We start from the raw sequence: 21,353 nt of genomic DNA, 5'->3' as shown, positions 1-21,353 counted from the left end.
TTGGAAGACAAAAAACCCTACTTTAAAGCCATATGGGTTCAATATCTTAAAATATCTTATAAGCACCCTGGGTGTCTTTTCCTAATCAGAAAGCTGCTCTACTCTCCTGCACAGAGGACAAAGGATACTGTTCTTTGCACTTCTTGCTCCCTACTCTAATTTCACATTCATAATTAAATTTGATATTTCTCACTTCCTCTTTCATATTTCTTTTATGCTTTCTGCGTCTTACTTTTCTTCAAATAATTACACTGGTATCAGAAATAACCCTTCCACTGGTATTCTTACTTCTTTAACAATAGTTGGTATCAATAATTATCACAGTTCATTTTTTAAATCATTATCCATTCAAATTTCTTTCTCTCATTTTAGTCTTACGCACTATATATATTGTAGCTTTGAGCGATCTTAAAAAAAAAAAAAAAGCCCCTGGCTGCCACATTTTTTGAGACTGGGCATGTCTGAGAACGTCTCTCTGGTGCCTCCCTATACAAGTGGCTTGATGTGGCCCATTATTCTTGAAGCGCTGCTTATCCCTCCCATGAAGATGTCATCATATTGTCATCTGGCATTGCTCAGTGCAGTGGAAAAAGCCCAAGCTAGTCTGATATTTTGCTCTTTGAAAATGACCTACTTTTTCTGCTTGGAAACTTGCAGAATTCTTTTTTCTCCCCCTTACAGTTTAAAATTTTTATGAAACTATGTCATGGTGTTGCTTTTGTTATTGATTTTGCCTGGGACTTTGGACATACTCCCCGTAATTTTTTCCCAATATGATGTTTCCCCTTGTTTTCTTTGACTATTGATTTTGATCCTTTTGCTTGCCCCCCCCGTTAGAAACCCCTTTTATTTGAAAATTCAATCTCTAAATATAACAACTTCTCTTGAATTATTTTCTTACTGTTTTCATTCCTTTTCAATTCAGAATATCGTAATTTGGATAAAAGGAAAGGGGTAGATGGATTTTTTAATAGAAAGAAACTACACAGAATGACAATTGTCAAATAGGGAGGCCTTATTTTAATGAATGCCAGCTGACACCTGTTGGGTTCGATCCAGAATGACGTGGGCAGCTGGGCCATTTTATCCGTTTTGCAAACAGGGTGGGGCATTTATAGATCCCTCCTTTGGTGAAGGTGGTAAAGAACTGTAACTAAACAGGAAGCAGGTGGAATCTGCTGCAGATCTCACTGCTCCACAGTCTTTGGGAAATTCTTCATGAAACCTGCAAAACACATTAGATGTAATCAGAAGACAATGGTGGGTAAGTCCTTGACATGACGAAACTACCCAAAGAGGACTCCGGAAGTTCAGCCCAGTGTGTGAAGTAGAGTGTGCAAAGAACACAGCAAATATAGGTGTGAGTCAGGCCAGGGCTTGCCATGGCATTTGTGGGGAGAGGGAGAGGTTCATCATTGTTTTCATTGTCTCATGGGTCACATGATTGCGACCTAGGGTATCCATCCAAGGGGAACAGGATCTTACCTACCTATGTGGGGATCAGGTCAAGTCCTCGATCTTGATTCTGGACCAGTGATCTGTTCAGAGCCTAGAGGCCCAGGCTAGTGGCTGAGCCAACCTGGAGGGATGAAGGGTGGCGGGAGGGCTGGCCACATGCTTCCGTGGACCGGCAGGGTGAGATGTGGGAGGTAAAATGGGAATGGTTGGGACTGGGCAGGGATTGACTGACAGAAGCACTGACTGCCTGGCCAGAAGGAGCTGGTAACAGGCGTCTTTGGGATCACTAGGGCTAGTTTTTTGAGTGTGGAAGGACTTAGCCCAACTTTCCCCTTTTCTATCTCCCTGTCAGAGCTGTTTGACAAATGCCTTTAATAAGTATATGTTTTTTCTATGTTTAGACTTCAGATCTGGCCTTTCTTCTGTGATCAACCAGCAACAGACTGGCGCTTATGAAACAGGATACTATATTTCTTGTAGGAATCTTCTTGAGGACGTTGTCAATGACATGTCTCTTTCCATTGGTTCGAGTCATATGATAAATTCTTTCAAAGAAAAGTATGACTTCAGAGGAAGTACCAGCCCCTGATGTTCCTATTTACTTCGCATTTACCAATGTTCCCAGCATATAAAATTGTCCATTCTTTGCAAACCTCAAATTCACAGAGCTCCTCTTTCTTATCTAAGATCCTTTCATTGGAAGTACAGAAAATGTAGAAATAATTTGAGCCTTGGATAAATGACTATGGAGCCTTGGATATCTAGTTCCCACAACTTTCCTGTGCACATGGTATCTTAGATGACATTGCTACATTTCTATTCATTGGAAATGCATTAAACATAACTACAGTTACTTTCATTGAGGAAAATGGTTTGCTAAGTTCATCTTTGTGTACCTCTAATTCTAAGGTCCCCACTTGCCACTAAGTTATTCGAATTCAATCTTTTTTTATATATATTTTATTCATTTTTTTGAGAGAGATAAATGAGCATGAGCAGGGGGTGGGAGGGTGAGGGCTCATCCCAGAACACAGAGATCATGACCTGAGCTGAAGGCAGACGCTCAACTGACTGAGCCACCCAGGCACCCCTTGGGTTCAACCTTTTCTAAAATGGACTTCCACCTTCCTAGGAAGCTTTTTGCATATTCCAACATTACTTCTCTGCTGTTTCCCACACTGCTACGCAACTGATTTGATGGGAAAAATTATTTTGACATCTCATCCTTAATCAGAACATTAAATTTCCTCCTAACCATAAAAAGTGGGTCTTAGGCACGTGTGCCTTGCCCTCGTACACTCATCGCCCCTTCTCCTCTAGACCCACAGTGAAGGTGTGAAATTGAAGGTACATGAGAGAGGACGGGACTGCACATTAAAAACTCGTTTACAACATCAGCCTGAGACACATGTTCCTTTCTGTCCAGAGACTCAGAGACCACTGGGCATCGCCACTGTTGACCTAAGGGAACTGTTCTAGAGCCAGGAAGGTATAGCATGTTTTTATTTTATTTTATTTATTTTATTTTTTATTTTTTTAAAGATTTTATTTATTTATTAGACAGAGATAGAGACAGCCAGCGAGACAAGAGCCAAATGTCAGCCCACTCTGAGATATCATTGGCATTTATGGGAGCACTTGTCCCTATTCCTAAGGAATTCTTCTGTACTGCTTTAAGATCATCGTTGAAGGCAAAATGTCACATAATTCTGTGTTTCTAGCAATCAACAGCTAAAATCACCTGAGGGAACAGAGGTCTCCTGGGAAGTGGGAGAGGGTGAAAGAAGCTCAGAGGTGGGGGTGGAGGATGGAGCAGGAGCAAACCAAGCTCAGCAAGCTTCAGTTTGCTTCTGTCTCCAGTGGATTCACCATCACCATCTTCCCTAGCAGTGAGTGGAAGAGACCGTGCAGCAAAGATATGCCCAAATGCCAATCAAGTGACATCTCAAAGTGCCAGTCAGAATTCAGTGAGTCCTATAGCTCAGTGTCGTATGGTATTCTCTGAGATTAGACTGATCTTTGAGGAATTTGTCCCCATTTGTGCATCAGGCTCCAGTTCTCTCTCCGTGCTCAAAGCTTGTGGAAGGACACAAGCCTGTCCTCAAATTCGGAGTGGCTTCAAAGTGTCTGACAAGTGCACGTACAGCTGTTTCCTTCTGAAGATAAGACACCAGAAATTACTTAGCTCAGCCCCTCATTTGATAAATTAAAAGACTGAGGCACAAAGAAGTTCAGTAACTTGCTCAAGGTCACTACTCATTGAGCATAGAACCACTGATCTTGGTACTATACCATCTCCCAACATATCCCAGGTAGACACCTGCTTTTTTTTTTTTTTTAAGATTTTTTATTTATTTATTTGACAGAGATAGAGACAGCCAGCGAGAGAGGGAACACAAGCAGGGGGAGTGGGAGAGGAAGAAGCAGGCTCATAGCAGAGGAGCCTGATGTGGGGCTCGATCCCAGATCGCCGGGATCACGCCCTGAGCCGAAGGCAGACGCCCAACCGCTGTGCCACCCAAGCGCCCCATAGACACCTGCTTTTTAAACTCATGTTAAAATTTGGACCTCTGCATATCTTCTGGCTGCCTGGCACCTTTTGAAGACTCTTCTAATGTTTGGAGAATTTCCCACCAGCAAGTCTGCACCCCTCTCCCCCCCGTCTGTCTAGCCAGAAAATGATATCCCTGCTTCCTCCTCACTAGGACATAGGCATTGGCTCTGCCCATCAGAGGACCCCATGCAAGACTTCGATCTGGAAGTAAATGAAATAAGCAGTGAGCAAATTCTTCATGTTGCCATTACTGTGGCCGCAGAGACAGCTGGCTTCCGGAGGCTGTGCTGGTCTCAAGGTGGGGCTCCTGACAGCCGCACAGCCTTGCTACTGGATGGGATTCCTGTCAGACAGTAAAAGCCCTCCAGTCCCCTGCAGTCACAGTGTAGTCTCACCTTAGTCATTAACTGGTTCAGTCCAATATAATAATAAAAATTCCAGAATCTATTCCAAGTGAAAGCTTCTTCCCTTCCCAGCTTGAGTCGGCTTCACCCCGGAAGCAGCTATCAGGGGAGGGCCTATAAAACCTTCCCGTCATCCTCCACACCCCCTCCCCTTGGCTTCCCAGATGTCAGAGTCGGCGTTAGCTTGGAAGTCACGTGTTGAAGATGGCAGAGCTTCCATTGGCCCCACTGATCTCTGAGTGATTCTGTGGAGCAGAAGTACTCTCTGCCTCCAGCTGGACTTCCCATAATAGAGAAATAAACTTCCATCATATTAAGTCCAGGGTCAGTGACCTTTTTCTGTAAAGGGCCAGAGAGCAAATACTTAGGTTTTGCAGGCTCTATGGTCTCTGCAGCAACCACTCAGCTCTGCCATAATGGTCTGAAAGCCACCATAGACACTACATACATGCATGAGTACGGCCATGTTCCATAAATAGCTATGGAAACAGGCAGAGGTTGGATTTGGCCCATGGCTGGTAGTCTGCTGGCCCCTGTATCAAGCCACTACAGTTTTGGAGTTTATACGTTATAACAGAATACTACATTAATCAATTCACTTTTCTTATTCAATCTTCTATCAACATTACCCAGTGAGGTGTCAAGCACAGAGTAGATACTCAGTGATGAATGAATGAGGAGCCTTGAAACATAGAGACTGGAGTTTTAACTACACGATGGGACAGAAGGTCATGTTTCAGGCCTGGACATGGCCAAGAACTCAATCTGAGTTCCTTGCATAAAGCTAGGAGCCACCGAGGGTTGTCTCATTCAGAAAACAAGGATATGAAAAGCCCTTCATTGGCTCTTCATTGCCCTCAACACTGGGTCCAACAACCCTGGCTTGACATTGAGGGATAAGCCTTTGGTCTTATCTCTATCCTTATTTCCCATTGCTCTTTTTTTGTTGTGTCTGAGCCCCAGGGATACCAAAGCAAGTTCCATAAAAGCCTCATGATTTCACAGATGATGTTTCCTCTGTCAAGAATGCCATTCTCTGTCTTGTTTCCCTGGCTGAATGCCTGTGTATTTTAGCTTCCCACTCTTCTCGTCCCACCTGGACTAGGAGGTGCTATTCTTCCTATGCGCTCAGCCTCCAAACCCAGCTTGCTCCTCGGTTACACACGTCCCATGCTCTGATCTACAAGGTCTCTATTTACGTCCTATACTGGGTGGGGACTAGTCTGTATTCCATAGCCCCACACCTCATGGCAGTACTTGGCACTTACCTGGTTCTCAGCAGAAACTGGTAAATGGCTCCACGAATTACTAAGAATCCAATTCCTAATGAATACAACAACTACCTGTGTGTTGAAGAATTGTTTTATTCTTACTTATGGATGTTCCATTTAAAAGCACTACGAACTAGGGGCTCCAGGGTAGGTGGGTTAAGCTTCCGACTCTTGATTTCTTTTTTTTTTTTTTTAAGATTTTATTTATTTATTTGACAGAGAGAGACAGCTAGCGAGAGAGGGAACACAAGCAGGGGGAGTGGGAGAGGAAGAAGCAGGCTCTTAGTGGAGGAGCCTGATGTGGGGCTCGATCCCAGAACGCTGGGATCACGCCCTGAGCTGAAGGCAGATGCTTAACCGCTGCGCTACCCAGGCGCCCCCTGACTCTTGATTTCAACTCAGGTTGTGACCTCAGGGTCATGAGTTGGAGCCCCAGGTTGGGCTCCACTCTGGGCGTGGAGCCTGCTTAAGATTCCCTCTCTCCCTCTCCCTCTCCCCCTGCTCATTTTTTTCTCTCCCTCTCAAAAAAAAAAATTAAAAATTAAAATAAATAAAAGCACTACTAACTAAAAATGATGCAGTGGATTTGAATTTTGAGTAGCTGGTAAAGAATGTTCATTTCTTTTGAGTCTGAAGCCAAACCATCATCAGCTCAGAGCAGCAGAAGCTCTTGGGTTTGCCCAGTGCAAAGCAAAGTGGAAACGCTCAGCTCTTAGACTATTCGGGTTCTGCTGACGGCACCTGGGTCCTCTAAAAAATACACAACTGTATGACCCAAATTTCCCAGAAAAGTTCCACTTTCAAGTGTTTGTTCCATTTTCCCCACAAATAAGCATACATTTTTTGAACCATATGTTTCTGTTTTGTTTAAGAAAATGTAAGTGTTGGGGCACCTGGGTGACACAGCGGTTAAGCGTCTGCCTTCGGCTCAGGGCGTGATCCCGGCGTTATGGGATCGAGCCCCACATCAGGCTCCTCTGCTATGAGCCTGCTTCTTCCTCTCCCACTCCCCCTGCTTGTGTTCCCTCTCTTGCTGGCTGTCTCTGTCTAATAAATAAATAAAATCTTAAAAAAAAAAAAAAGAAAATGTAAGTGTTGTTAAATATCTCATTTCAGCCCTGAGTTACCCGTATGTTAGGTTCATGATAAGCAGCCTTATATCTAACCAGGCATCTGGCCTAAAAACATTTTAGGATGTATCACTATTGAAAGAATTTAGAAATGTCACAGCACCTACAATTTTTAAAAGTTGGTATCTTCATTTGACTACATGTAAGATTTAGCTGCAATTGTTAAAGTTGTACTAGTAAAGATGAGTAAAATGCCTTCCTTAAACAGTTGGGCTTGTCAACCAGCTACGCATTTTGACCAATTGACACAAACTGGGCTGATCTTTGGCCTCTGACCCAAAATCATAATGGAATGTTTGACCTCACTTCTAGCAAAAAGGATAGGAAGAAGCTTAAGATTGAGGTATCCTCACCCCCAAATGTTGTGACCCCAGTATTCCCAGCGCTCATCTGATGGGAGCCCCAGGTCAGGATAGAAAGATGGGGCCTGGGGTGCCTGGTGGCACAGCGGTTAAGCGTCTGCCTTTAGCTCAGGGTGTTATGGGATCGAGCCTCACATTGGGCTCCTCTGCTATGAGCCTGCTTCTTCCTCTCCCACTCCCCCGGCTTGTGTTCCCTCTCTCGCTGGCTGTCTCTCTCTCTGTCAAATAAATAAATAAAATCTTTTTTAAAAAAAAAGAAAGAAAAGAAAGATGGGGCCTATTTGGAGAGGGGGAGATTGTGGCTTCTGTTCATTTTGCTGCCTGCTGTGGGGGCTGTGACTGCTTGCCCCCAGGAAGGGTCAGCAGCAGAAGAGAAGGAAGCAGAGAGAGGACCTGGACCCCACAGGGTAATCCATTCAGGAACAGAATCGAAGTTTGGAGACACTCCCACCAGCCCCTTTCCCTTTCACACACACCCTCCCTTCCTCTTCCTGGAGCCATCCAGCCTGTGAAGCCCTCCCTGCCTGTTCTGGGCTCTTCCGGTGGAGCAGTTGTGACCTTCAGTGCCAAACACATGCTTGGCAGGGTGAGGTGTGAGACAGGCAGGTGCAGCAGCCCTGGAGCTCGCACTCCGACAGGCTTTCACCACAACCTCTAGATGGCAGGTTGGAGCAGGTGGGTCCTAAAGGGAACGGGGCCTTGTCTGAACAGATAACAGGATGGATGAAGGATAGACATACATTTATTTATTTATTTATTTATTTATTTATTTATTTATTTATTTTAAAAAGATTTTTAAAAAAATCTATTTAAGAGAGAGAGAGAGCACGAGCGGGGCGAGGGGCAGAGGGAGAGGGAGAAGCAGACTCCCTGCTAAGCAGAGACCCCCCAACAGGGGTCTCTATCCCAGGACCCTGGGATCTGACCTGAGCCGAAGGCAGACGCTTAACTGACTGAGCCACCCAGGTGCCCCAAAGATAGGCATTTAGCTGAACCATATGAAATTGCCAGGTATGTAGCCAGATAGATAGACACAAACATAGATATGATTGATGGATAGAAATATGTATAGGTAGGTAGATATAAAAACAACGATAGAGGTGGCGAGCTGGGTATGTACAGATCAATTACGATACTTATTTTCACAACACACCAGTTATTTGAGGCACATGTGCCTCTTTCTAGTAGCAAAGGATGGTCTGAGGGAGATCAAGGACAAAAGAATGAGATGGGCAGAAGTCTATGGGAACCATATCAGCACTCATGACAGCTGATCCATGCCACAAACCCTATTCTTTTTTTTTTTTTAAGATTTTATTTATTTATTTGACAGAGAGACAGCCAGCAAGAGAGGGAACACGAGCAGGGGGAGTGGGAGAGGAAGAAGCAGGCTCCCAGCGGAAGAGCCTGACGTGGGGCTCGATCCCAGGACTCCGGGATCATGCCCTGAGCTGAAGGCAGACGCTTAACGACTGAGCCACCCAGGCGCCCCCACAAACCCTATTCTTAACCTGCTCTCACTTCAAACTTTACAGCAAAATCTCTAATAGAACAGAACTGTTGGTAATTGAATTGTACAAAATTGTATATACCACTTAAGAACAAATAGGATATTTTATTTTAAAATAATCCATAAGTATATCTTAACATTTTATAAAACAGCTCATAAATGTGATGGCTTATAAACCCGCCCGAGCTAATCTGGCCCCGTGGGCTCGTTATTATTTATCACTTTCCCCCAAAGTGAAATATAAGGAGTATTCCGGGCCATTAGTTAAGATGTATAAACAATTGATAACAGCCCTCTCTCATGGAGTTTCCTCTAAACACTGTATAAACATGATATGACCGGAATCAAGACACAGGGGAATTTCTTTTTGGTCAATGGTTCCTAATGATGTAAGTATTAAACCCAATCAATTCACTCTCTTTCCATATCTACTTTCTACAATTTATCAGCAGGACAAACAAAAAAGCTCGCCCATACTTCCAAGAGCCCAAGACCATGCAACCTTTAAGAATGATTTACCATCTTCATCTCTAGCAGTTTTGACTTCAAAGTCAATTGCCTCAGAGCACCGAATCTGAGATCCAACGTAAACCAAAAGACTCAACATTTGCAGCCATGCAATATATATCACAACGAACTCCTCCATTCATACCCGGCTATTCTTTGGCTCTGGGAGGATGGCTTTGGTTTCTTCTCTCTCTCTTTTTTTTTTTTTTAAGATTTTATTTATTTATTTGACACAGAGAGAGAGACAGCCAGTGAGAGAGGGAATACAGCAGGGGGAGTGGGAGAGGAAGAAGCAGGCTCCCAGTGGAGCAGGGAACCCGATGTGGGGCTTGATCTCAGGACTCCGGGATCACACCCTGAGACAAAGGCAGACGCTCAATGACTGAGCCACCCAGGAGCCCCAGCACTTATAGATTACAATGACACGTTTAGAGAACTTGACTCCTTGATGTGTACTCTGAACTTGGTCAGGATGGACGATTTTCCTTAGGTGAATAACCAGGTCTTTGAATTCTCTTTCAGAGCCAGATTTCCCAGCTGCAAATGGGTGCTACCAAGCCCCATCAGAAAGATGGAGGAGAGAAAAGTGACTCCAACTGCAATACCAAAGAATGAAGTGCCACCACTTTCGCCCACCAATCCACAAGAAACAACAACAGCAACAACCTACAGCTACCAGAGTTTTGTAAGCAGGTCCAATCCACGCATCTGCATTTCCTTTGCTACTAAGGTAAGGTAACTTTTTAACTTTTCAACTGTAAAGTAGAGCACCCATACGGAAGAGAGCCCCGTGCAAAAATGCACAGCCAGAACCATGAATAACCAAGATCAAGACTCAGACAGCTACCACCCGGGCCAATAAGCATCCATCGCCAGCACCCGAGAAGCCCTTGAATCTTCCCTCCTAAACACGATGCACCCTTTTCCCCACTACCACGCCCTCCGTATTCTGACTGCAATGGCAGCCACTGCCTTGCTTCTTTTTATATTTCTACCACCCAAGCACTCAGTGCGTCCCTAAATACGCTGGTTTCGTTTTTGCCTCTTTTCTTTTACCTTCACATACATGGAATCGTACAGTACTTACCCTTTTGTGACTGGCTATTTTGACTCAGTGTTACATTTGAGAAAATACAGAGTCCATGTTACTGTATGTTCTTTCCTTGTTAAAGAACAGTCCGTGCTCATCTCATTTCTTTTCATGTCTGTGCAATGTGCCATTATATGGCGAGACCACCATTGGTTTATACAATCTACTATTGAGGACGTGGGATTGTTTCGGTTTAGGCCTGCCACAAACGAAGCTACAGGTACCTTTCTGTTGTTTATGTACCTGGAAGTGGAATCCCTGCTCCGTAAGGAGTGTTCAGTGTTGGGGGACAATGCCATACTGGTTTTCGTGGTGGCGGCATCAATTTAAATTGGCCCAGGTGTGTATTTGCACTCTGGTTGCTCCACCAACGCTTGATCTTATCAGTTTTTGTTTAACTTTTATCTCGCTGTGTTTTTCATTTGAGTTTTCCCAATTACCAGTGTGGCTGAGCCCCTTTTCGTATGTTTGTGGGTCATCTGGAAATCCCAATTTGTAAAGTGTTGGAATCTTTTGCCCATTTTCTTTTGAGTTGGTTGTTGGTTGCGTTTTCTCCCACTCAGCGGCTTACTTTTTTACCCTCTTACTAGAGGGCTAACATTCCTTTTCCTGACGTCAGGGGGCGCACTCACCACTGGTCTGTCCACGGCTCTACTGTTCTTCCACTTATTTATTTACTTCCTTATTTACTCCCCAACCTCCACTCCCATTTCCCTCCCCTCAAAGGATTCCATTCTAATAGACTCGATTTACAGCTCTTGATTTGTATACATTCTTATTAAAATCTCTATTGTCACTTTCTGTGCGTACCTTTTTATTACATAAACGATCCTGTGATAGGGATCGCGCTCTGCTTCTCACTCTGCTCAGCTCCGTGCGTTCATATGTGGCTGGGCAATATCTCTGCGACTCACTGCATTTCACTGCATTTTCCTGCAAGAACCATAGCTTCTCCATGTGCTGCCTTATGGGGCAGAAAAGTCAAGATAGGGCTGGGACATCTTGTGTTAAAAACAATGAGACATTCAGATTTCCGTGTAATTCTAGAAAAGCAAGGAGGCCAGCCTTAAGGAAGAGGACTCACCCACCCTTGTCTAAAAAGCCCAGTGTGAACAAGGCCACTCCGACAAGCGGTCAAGAAGAATCTTGACTTGCCAGTGATCTTCCTCCAGTCTAACTCCAAAGAGTCCAGAGTACTTAAGAGAATCCCAGAAATGAAGTTATGTAAATTTTAAAGTAATGTGATAATAACTAAACAGATAAATAAATCGAGGTGCTGTGCATGAGAACGCAAGGCCTGCCGAGAACTGGTATGTGCTGTTCCCATGGCAGGGGAAGTCAAGGGCTTTGGCGTTTGCAGAAATGAGAGATGGCAGGAAAGATTTTGGCAGAGACTGAGATGTGGCACGCTTAGCTCAGATGTGCATGGTTCACGTCTGTGCCCACACCTGTGGTCACAGGCTGTGGTGGCACCAGCGGGAGTTTCATCTTTGGACAGCCTTGGCAGAACCAGCTGTTCTCACCATGTCAGGGAGGAGAGAGGAATGTTCCCTCCCACAGGCTAGTCACAGAAGGAGCTAGTCACTTATCTTCTTCCTTCGTGGGTTCTAAGCACCTGAGAATTACACGGAAGGAGACAGACAGAATCAAAGCCCAGGTCACCTTCACACTGTTAGTGCTGATTTGGAGAACGAGGCTTGCTACCACCTCCTCTCGAAACTGAAGGTAAGTGGCAGAGTAGAGCTGACCTGATGTACTTAGCAAGTTTCACGTAAAATGTCTTTTTTCCCAGAGCAGAGACCTGGATGGACAGGGCAGAAGCCAGCCCTGCTTGCTAGAGACTAGAGACGTCACTTGACATCTCGGTGTAGGTGGCCTGAGGGAAGGAGACAGGGCACACTGCCTTGCTTTGTAAGCCGCCATCGGTAACGGGCCCCCATCAGCTGAGCTATTCCTCGGACTATAGGGAGAGGTACTAAGGCAGTGGAGTGAAGGCTGGATGTTTCCCCACCAGCACTTCTGAAAGGGCTAAACTATTGTACAAAGGGTCCTCTTCTATGAGCAGAAGCAAGAATGTGTAGAAAATATAAGAAAGGTTCCTCTTGCAAAAGTCTTCGAGGTCCATGGATCTCCTTGGGAGCTTATGGGGCAAAGCCAAAGAAATAATGATTTGTGACTCTTTTTTTTTTTTTTTAAGATTTTATTTATTTATTTGACAGAGATAGAGACAGCCAGCGAGACAGGGAACACAAGCAGGGGGAGTGGGAGAGGAAGAAGCAGGCTCATAGTGGAGGAGCCTGATGTGGGGCTCGATCCCATAACGCTGGGATCACACCCTGAGCCGAAGGCAGACGCTTAACCGCTGTGCCACCCAGGCGCCCCGTAATATTGCAAGTTCTGATGCCCCCCATGTGGGTGTGGGATTTCCCACTTCTCGTTTTCAGGCATGCCTCGTAACCATGGTGACCCAATGCTTCATGGCTGCGACCCTGGGATACAGACTGCCCTTTCCTGAGCCTTGAGATACCAAACAGGGGAAAGGTGATGAAACCTCTTTGCCTAGTTGGATGGACCCCTGAGCCCCTAAAACGTCAGGCAGAGACCACCTACCCATTCATTCCTTCGTGAGCTGCCTAAGGGATGGCATGATTTCCATTCTCTTGAGAAGGATCATGAGTGCGTCTTGGAAGCTCATCTGGAAAACAACATTCGTGGACACTCGCTTTTTGAGAAGGATCATGAGTGCGTCTTGGAAGCTCATCTGGAAAACAACATTCGTGGACACTCGCTTTTTTGCAGAACCAGAGAGGAAATTCATGGCAGATATCATCTCCCCCTCTCCCCAGAGCCCTAGGAGCAATGTCCTTGGAGCAGGACCGAAATAGATAGACTAGGCGACTGGGCAGGCAGTGGAGCCCAGGAGGGCTGCCACCTTGTAGAACTAGTGAGGAAATGGCCAATTTCTGAGACAGAAGAGAAAAAAAAAACGAGAGAGCAGTGAGTGTGGAGGCTGCATGGAGGCCGTGACCGGGAGAGAACTCTCGACGAGCCTACTGAGTATTCGAGTATGTGGAGAGCAGCAAGGATCGGCACGGTAAATTCTCAAATGCCCAAAAAGGCAGGAAAATAAAAACCTCAGCGTGTGCACTGATAATAAAAAAAAACCCTTCAGAGGCACAGGAGACAGGGACCCTGCGGGAAGGAGGGAGCCATTATAGCGGCCCTAGGATAGAGATAGGAGAGCCTGAGTTTGTTGGATGCTTTTGCGTTGTCGTTAAAACTGCAGAAAAGGGAAAAGATGGTTCGAGGAAGGAGGTGCCCAGCCGGGGTGGGAGAGGGTAAGATCCCCAGGGGATATGGAAGGGGTCCCTGGGAGAGGAAAGATACACCTATTCCACCGATGCCTTCCAGGGAAGAAGAGAGCAAATGACAGTACACCTTGGACAGAGTCTGGAAAGTTGACAGGTGGCATCTTCCTGTCACCGTTCTCTCTGTGAACTATGCAACAAGGTTACTGCTTAGGGTGGACAGAAGTGAAGCTGTGGGGAAGTGGTGGCAGTTTAAAAGAGCCATTGGGGAAAACAGTGAAGGACCTGAGGGACTAGGCCAGGCAAGGGCAGGGTGTGAGGGAAGCGTCACAGTGTGGCATTGAGGCCAAGTGGTGGAGCTGGTGATGTGAGCTCAGGGGAGGAGGTGGACAAGGGCTGGAGTGTCACAGCGACTGGACCGGAAGAGCAAACCCTGTGTGTGATGAGGCTGAGGGTCTGAGCCACTGCCCTTTGAGGACCCCAGATTTCCCTCACGTTGTGTGCTCCCTGACAGGAACCTGGTTCTGAGAGAAGCCATCACCTCACAACGTGGCAGGACTGAGTGGCACATGCCAGAGGGAGCTGGAACTGAGACCATTGTGACCCGGAGGTGAGAGGACCAGAAACACTGAGTGAGTCTCACAGAGGCCAGAGAAGAGGGCGTGGGGGTTATCAATCCAACCCCTTATATGACAGCTGAGGACACCCAGGCCCAGAGAGGGAAAGACAGCGGCAGAAAGGGACCCTCGGCAGATGGCCCATTCCTAAACCAGGATTATTCCTATGGCTCCCAGGTGGGACAGTGGGGAGGGAGACAACCGGCTGAATCTCCTCTTAGAGCCACCAGCTTTCCGAGGGGCAAGCTCCTGGACCACTGGGCATGACGTTTACCGGCCCACCCCCCAACTCCTGAGGCAAAAAACTCTCTTCTCCTGCTTCTCAGGATGCTCCGTGCTGGTGACAAACATGGAGGAAGGACGTCCAGGAGGTGGGGACAGTGGAGGACGTGGACCACAGGGATGGCGTTTGTAGGTGAAGCAGCTGCTTGTATGTGCCAACCTCAGAAGAAGCCAAAGTTAAGAGTTTCAAAGCAGGGGCGCCTGGGTGGCACAGCGGTTAAGCGTCTGCCTTCAGCTCAGGGCGTGATCCCGGCGTTACGGGATCGAGCCCCACATCAGGCTCCTCTGCTATGAGCCTGCTTCTTCCTCTCCCACTCCCCCTGCTTGTGTTCCCTCTCTCGCTGGCTGTCTCTATCTCTGTCGAATAAATAAATAAAATCTTAAAAAAAAAAAAAGAGTTTCAAAGCAAATCTGTAGCCAAAAAACAAGAAAAAAAAAAGACCAAATAGATTTCGGCTCAGTAACTGCCCAGTGGCAACTCTGTCCCATAACCTGTCAGGCCCTACTCGAGAGCTGTCTCAGAGTTCTATCTGTCAACTAGCGCCTGGGGCTGTGACCCCCTCCTAGAGGCCCAGTCTTTGTTCTATCCAATCACTGTCTGGTTCCCGGGGCAACATGTGGTAACTCCACCCAGAGCCACAGCCTCCAGGCCTGGTGGGGGACGTCAGAGCCTCACGGAGAAGTCGGCCACCACAATTTTCCCCTGATGATGTAGCCGGTGCCTGGAGAGCCGAGGAAGGGAAGGGCGAAGTCCCCATGGTCCTCTGACTGCCCTGCCCCCACGGAAGGAGGACAGAACTGAGGTCTTGGTGCCTGCGCTGATGAACTCTGACCTCTGGCCCTGCTAACTTGGCTGGAGGCCCAGCATCCCCTCCTCCCCTGGATCCCACCTCCCAGGCCCCTCGAGGGATACAGTCCTGCCCTCCAGTTCCCAGCTCCCCGGCTGTGCAGCCGCAGACACAGTGAGAGGAAGGGCCCATGGACACGGCTGCAGCAGAGAGTGCTGTCTCCTCTGGGGAGACCACCTATCACGGCCATCCAGAGCGATTTTTTAAAGAGTTTTGCAAAGCCGGATCACCTTCAACTTGAAAAAATTCAGAGCCTCAGTACTAGATAGATTGTGAAGGGGCAAAAGGGAGGCCGCCCTTGACAGGTGGGTGGTCCTGTACAGAGAAGCGAGAAACGGCTGGTCTCCGCGTCTGCAGGCCTGGGTCTCAGCATGGGCAGCCTGAGTGTGTGTGTCTCGGGCAGCGTGGCCTGGCTGGGAAAGGCACACGGTGGGTGGCCTGGGAGCTCCTGAATCCTCAGCGTGAGGCTGGGGATCACCTGCATGCCCTTTGGTGCCAGCTCCACGGCCAAGGACTGGGTAAGCAGCAGGCGGTTTTGCTGGTAGTGCCCGCCGCTGGCATCTGGGAAGGAAAAGCAATCGGGAGAAGTGCGAGGCAGGTGGGAGGAGGGGCTGCCCTCCTGGGCTTCGGAGGATGGACGTGGTTCCTCCTGCCCCACCCCCCAGACCGTCTTCCACTCTGCCCTGAGGAACAAAATCTGTGCAGGAGCTGGAGGAAGCCGTGCTTAAAGAAAAGTCAGGCAGGCAGAGGCCGCGTCTGCCCGTGCTCGCTTGACCCAGATAGAGGAGCTTCTGAGCCAGGTCCGGAAACTGGCCAGAAAGTCCCTGAAGCCAGGTTCCTGCTGTACCGTGGACGGGCCCACCTCGGTCGGTCTCCATTTCCTCCCTGGCACGTGGAGTGTAGACGCTTTGCGACAGTCAGAGGGGTGTCCTGTAGGGACACTGAGAGCCTGTGCTGCCCCCTGGTGTGAATTTTATTTTATTTTATTTTCTAACTATTTTCTTTTTTGATTCCCACCCCCCCCCACCCCCACCCCCACCCCCTGGTGTGAATTTTAAAAAGAACTCTCTGGTGAGCTGCTGCAGCCCCACGGAAGCCTGACTTGGTGAATACAAATGTCGAAGGCCTCTCCTTCCTCCAGGCTTGGCAAGCAGAGCACGAGCCGGATTTCAGCCCTGACTTGTCTCTGGATCCGATGCCCTTGCACAGTGAACAACCTTACAGTTGTATGCGGTCGCCCCGGGGTTGTGGGCACTGAGCGAGACAAAGGCAATGAGCATAACTGTAAATGTGGACAGGATGGCGTGCAATGCTGTGCATTTGAATTTTATTATCACACAGGATCAATACTCACTTCCCCTACGCCACACCGCACCTCCCTTTCCGAGCTGCGCACTCACCGCTGAGGGGGCGCGGACAGCAGCAGTGGCAATCAGTGCCACAGAGCCCTCCCTGTGAGGGGACAGACAGGTGTGACCAGGTGGAAGGTAGGCACAACCGAGAAGCCACACGCTTCCAGAAAAAGGGCTTCCAAGTGCTGAGGAGGCAGAACTGAAGCATAAGGAGGGAAGGGAGAGTGCAGACAGTGCCGGGGCTCCTGGCAGGCTGGACCTGGGCGGTGCGGCCACGGTCTCCCCTGCTGGGAACCCCCAGGACTCGCTGGAACAAGTCACACAGGCAAAGATCAACCAGCAGCTAGCTCTCTGGAGACCCGGGAGCTTGGAGCGGGCCAGGTGCAAGGTCGGAGCAGCCCCTGGGGAAGGCCACTCCCAGAGGAGGGAAACGCGTCTAGAGGCACCTGAGTTCCAAAGCGAAATCTAGAGCAGGAGCCAGAGCGGATGGCTGACTCAGGAAAAGATGAAGTGCAGGAGGCGGGAGAAAGCTGGAGAGCGGGGGGGAGGGCCCGAGGGGCTTCCTCTGGGCTCGCCGGAGGGGTCAGCGCTCTGGGTTATCCCGCCAGGCCCTGGTCTCGCACAGCGGCTTCTGCCACTCTCAAGGACAGAGCACATCAGAGGTCCTCGGTGGGTTTGGAATCCACCCTCCACATTCGCTCCGAATGTTCCCTTTCACTGTGTTGGCCGCATCCCCCGGGGACCAGGTAGCCAGAAGATGGGGTTCAGGAGGCAACAGGAAACGGGCTGGCATCCAGAGCACGCTCCTACCTGCTGCCCTTGGGATACCCCACTTAGGCGCCCCTTCTCCAAGTGTCCCCGTGGCGTAGGGCAGAGCAAGGCAGTCACTCCAACTCTAGGGGCCCTCCCTGCCCCTCCACCCTCTTCTCTATGTAGGGCAGCAGCCGGCTCAGCAGCAGGGCCGGGCCTTCACCTTCGTGTGTGGGATCTGAAATCAGAGCAGCTGTCAGGGACCCCGGTGCCTCTGCTGGCCTGCAGTCCCACAGGCCGGAGTGGCTTTGGAGGGGAGCTGGGGATGTGCACTGCTCTTCTCTGTGTGACCCCAGGGTGGAGGAGGAGAAGGGGTCTGAGGGGCCTGCTCTGCCCAGTACTTAGCCTAAGAACCCCCTCACCGTCATTCGCTGCCCAGATCCTCCGCAGGGCACGTCACTCTCCAGAAAAGCACAGCAGTGAAAACAGGATCTGGAGAGGACGCGAGGAAAGCTGGCGCACTGGTGAGAGTGCGAAGTCACACTGTGTAAACACCAGCTCCTTGTGGGGCACTGTTCAGGGGTGATGCTGAAATGCGAGTGTCCTGTAGAAGCTGGTGGCTGGGCTGGGGAGGGGGAGCACGGAGCGAAGCCGGGAAGGCCAGGGAATGTGAGAACTAAACAGAGAAGGTGGGGCAGGGTCTCCAAGGACAGACGGCAGGGGCTGGTCGGCGGAGGGAGACTCCATGAGAAGGGAATGGCTCACCCTGAGCACAGACCCATCTCTACTGACAGCATCAGGAGAGGTGGCGGGTCAGGACTGTGCAGACCCCTCTCAGGGGGCCTTCAGAACAGCAGGGCAGGAGGACAGGGGCAAGAGGACCCCCTAGAATGTCTGGTGGATTCCAGCTGGGACGGCAAGTCTGGATGGGGTCCCTCCTCTCAGCTGTGTCTGTGGGCAGGTGAGGCATCTCTGGGATAGCCGGACTGAGGGGATCAGAATGGGTGCCCGTGAGTCCTGACTGGGACAGCCTCAGAGCCCTGAGCCAGCAGAGAAGCTCTAGCCCAGATCTGGGGCTTGGAGTAGGGCTCCAGTAGGGCTCCAGCCCAGTAGGACTGACCCAGGTGTGCTCCGCCCAATGGAACCAGCGGCTGTGGCCCGAAGGTACACGGGTGGCAGCTGGAAACACATGCAGGTGTCTCCATGAGCAGAGATGGGAGGCAAGGAGAACCTCACAGCTCCCTGCTCCTGGGGCCTCACCTTGTCCCACACCCGCTTATGGCCCCCAGAGGGCTCCCCACTGGGGTACTGACGTCAGTGTTGCATACAAGGAAGTCGACGCCCCCACAGTGCTCCACGGCCTGGGGGAGGCAGAGGCAGCACAGAGGGTGAGGAGGAATCAAAGCAGTGGACCAGAAACCTTCTCCTTCCCTCCACAGTCATCTGGGAAGGCTCCCTGGATGGGTCCTGGAAAGCGGAGCAGCATTTCTGGAGGCTTCACTGGGGCCCCAGGCTGATTTCTCTCACCCTCAGACTTACCTGGGAGAAAGATGGACAGTGCCCAAGTCACAACCTTGCACTTGACCTGAGCTCAGTGCTCCCAACCCTGTTGGGCTCTCTCTTCTCTCCCCCTTTGTACTTCCAGGCCCTCCCTCATCTGAAAATCGTCACTCTCCAAGCCCCACATACCTGGAGTCTCTTCTCTGGAAAACAGATCTGGACAGTTCCTGCTCCCACAGTGGCCACGATGGGCTCCCCAGCCTGGTGTCTCCTTGTTGGAGTCCACAGATCTGCCTATCACGGGCGTTATCTCAGCGTCCCTGGGCGTCGAGCGTCGGTCCCTGCAGGGTCCCCCAGGGGCAGAGCCACAGCTGTGGTTAGGAACGTGGGGTTGGGAGTCAGGCAGATCCTGGTTCAAAATGAACCCTACCGCTCAACCTCTCCAGGTTTGTTTCCCACCGTAAAGCTGTTATAACAACATCGAGTGCCTCACATCCTAATGTGACAGGGTGTTAGTATATGCCTGGCACAGAGTAAATATTCCAAAATACGTTAAGGAGAGGAGCATTTTAACTTCCAGCCCTCCTCCCCTGGGCTGGGTCTGGATGTTCTCATCTCAACCCCCACCCCTCTGGGCCCCTCACCGTGGCCGCCAGCCGCTCCCGGTCCTCGGCCTTCCCCACGTGGCACACGGTGCCCGTCACGCTCAGCCCCTCCCCCTGCAGCACGGCCACTGCCCGGTCCACGTTCTGCTGTTGCTGGCTGCTGATGACGACGTGGGCCCCGCCTGGGCCAGACGCTGGGCGATGGCGAAGCTCCTCCCCACCATGCTCCTGGGAGCCTGATGGTAATACATTCCCCCATGTCCCAGCCTCCAAATCTCTTGCGCAGGAATGGTGAACTAACATTTAGGGAGCACTACTATGTACCAGGCCTAAAACGTTGTCCTGTGACCCACTCTACCATAAAAGTGTTATCATCCAGTCACATTTTACAGAAGTGGTTAAGTCAGGTCACACATTGCCCAGGTTAATAAATGTGGAGCCCACATTCAAATCCAGGTCTTGGATTTGAGAGCACCTGCTCTCTCCACCTTCTTACTTTGCTCCTGGGAAACAGGAGAGTCCGATGACAGAAGCTCACCCTTAGAAAGACAATAGTTACCAGAGCTGGGCAGCGGGATGGGGGATTGGACAGGGTATGGGACAAGGGAATTGATGGCAGAGCCCCCTCTGTGTTGGGGATACCATGTCCTTTGGCACGTGCCAGCTGGGGACACCCATGTACTCACCGCTCTGTGGGCCCAGGGGTCATAGCCACTTTATCAGCCAGCGCACCACTCCTGTCCGCCCTGCTGCTGTGCATTCTCACCGAGAGAGGCCCCAAGGAGCAAGGAAGACCCCTAAAGTCCATGACACAGCCCCAAGCATGGTGGCCAACTGTCAGGCCTCCCTCTTGCTGAACTCGACCCTAGGAAGACAACTGGTATGGTGGAAGCTATGGTTCCACGTATCCTTTATGGTGGCATCTCTGTGGCATCTCTGGTGGATGTCCTAACATCGCTTCGGTCTCACAGGGAATGTGCAGTTTTCCTCCACCCCTTCCCCAGGCCAGCTTCCCATTTCACAGCGGGTCACTCCATCATCACAGCAAACACAGTCACACCGAAGCGGTTCCTGTTTAGAAGATCACCAAAGTCAGGGGCCTGGTCGGGGTTGGGGGGGTGCTCAGTTGGTGGAGTGTCCAACTCAATCTCAGCTCAGGTCTTGATCTCAGGGCTGTGAGTTCGAGGCCCACGTTGGGCTCTACGCTGGGTGTGGGGCCTGCTTAAAAAAAATAAACAAAAATCACCGAAGTCCCATGCAAGGAGCAGTCCTCGCCTCTCCATTCCTTGCCTCCTTCATCCATGTCCCTTGTTTCTGCTTATGTCTAGTCTCCGTCCCTCCCTTTATATTTATATTGTACAGATACCACCATAGCCCTAGTCTACATTTGCTCCTCGGTTTACGGCAACCTTCTCTGCCCTCAGTCCTCGCCTCACTCTGGACCCAGACATGTCTTCACTCTGGGCCTCATGGGCCACGTTATCCCCTCCTCTCAGATGGCTCTCATCCAGCGTGGACAAAGCCCAGCAGCTCCCCTCTGGCTTGGAGACTTTCCTAGGGGGGCTCCGGCCGTCCTCCAGCCCTCTCCCCCTGCCGACCCCAGGCCGTGGCGTAGGAACAGCTCGGGCCCATCTGTGCCAAGATCCCACTGGGAGTTTGCCATGCTTCTCACAGCCTCATCTCAAAACGAGTCTCCCCCCTAATGCAGCCCTGGTTCTGCCTCCTGTCCTTCCAGCATCTCCTGCCTTCTGGAGAAGATTGAAAAGTAGTAATAAGGATGATAATAGCTCCCTGCTACGGAGCGT

The 21,353-nt window shown here is 49.8% G+C and overlaps 1 long non-coding RNA gene across 4 annotated transcripts in view; it reads left to right on the top strand.

Annotated features, from left to right (window-relative positions):
* The window catches only part of LOC103679272, a 137,258-nt gene extending 122,500 nt beyond the window's left edge, over positions 1-14,758 (top strand). For 2 of the 4 annotated variants that reach the window (XR_005832029.1, XR_005832027.1), the window contains 2 exons: positions 9,719-9,926; positions 14,109-14,521. This is a non-coding gene — a long non-coding RNA (uncharacterized LOC103679272). The other 2 variants (XR_005832028.1, XR_005832030.1) reach the window with 2 other exon arrangements.
* Positions 14,759-21,353: the final 6,595 nt, after the last annotated feature.

The sequence above is a fragment of the Ursus maritimus genome, unplaced genomic scaffold (genome assembly GCF_017311325.1).
Source record: "Ursus maritimus isolate PB19 unplaced genomic scaffold, ASM1731132v1 scaffold_36, whole genome shotgun sequence".
Classification (NCBI taxonomy): domain Eukaryota; kingdom Metazoa; phylum Chordata; class Mammalia; order Carnivora; family Ursidae; genus Ursus; species Ursus maritimus.
The sequence above is the reverse complement of the archived record's forward strand: the minus strand, read 5'-3'. Positions and strand labels throughout refer to the sequence as shown.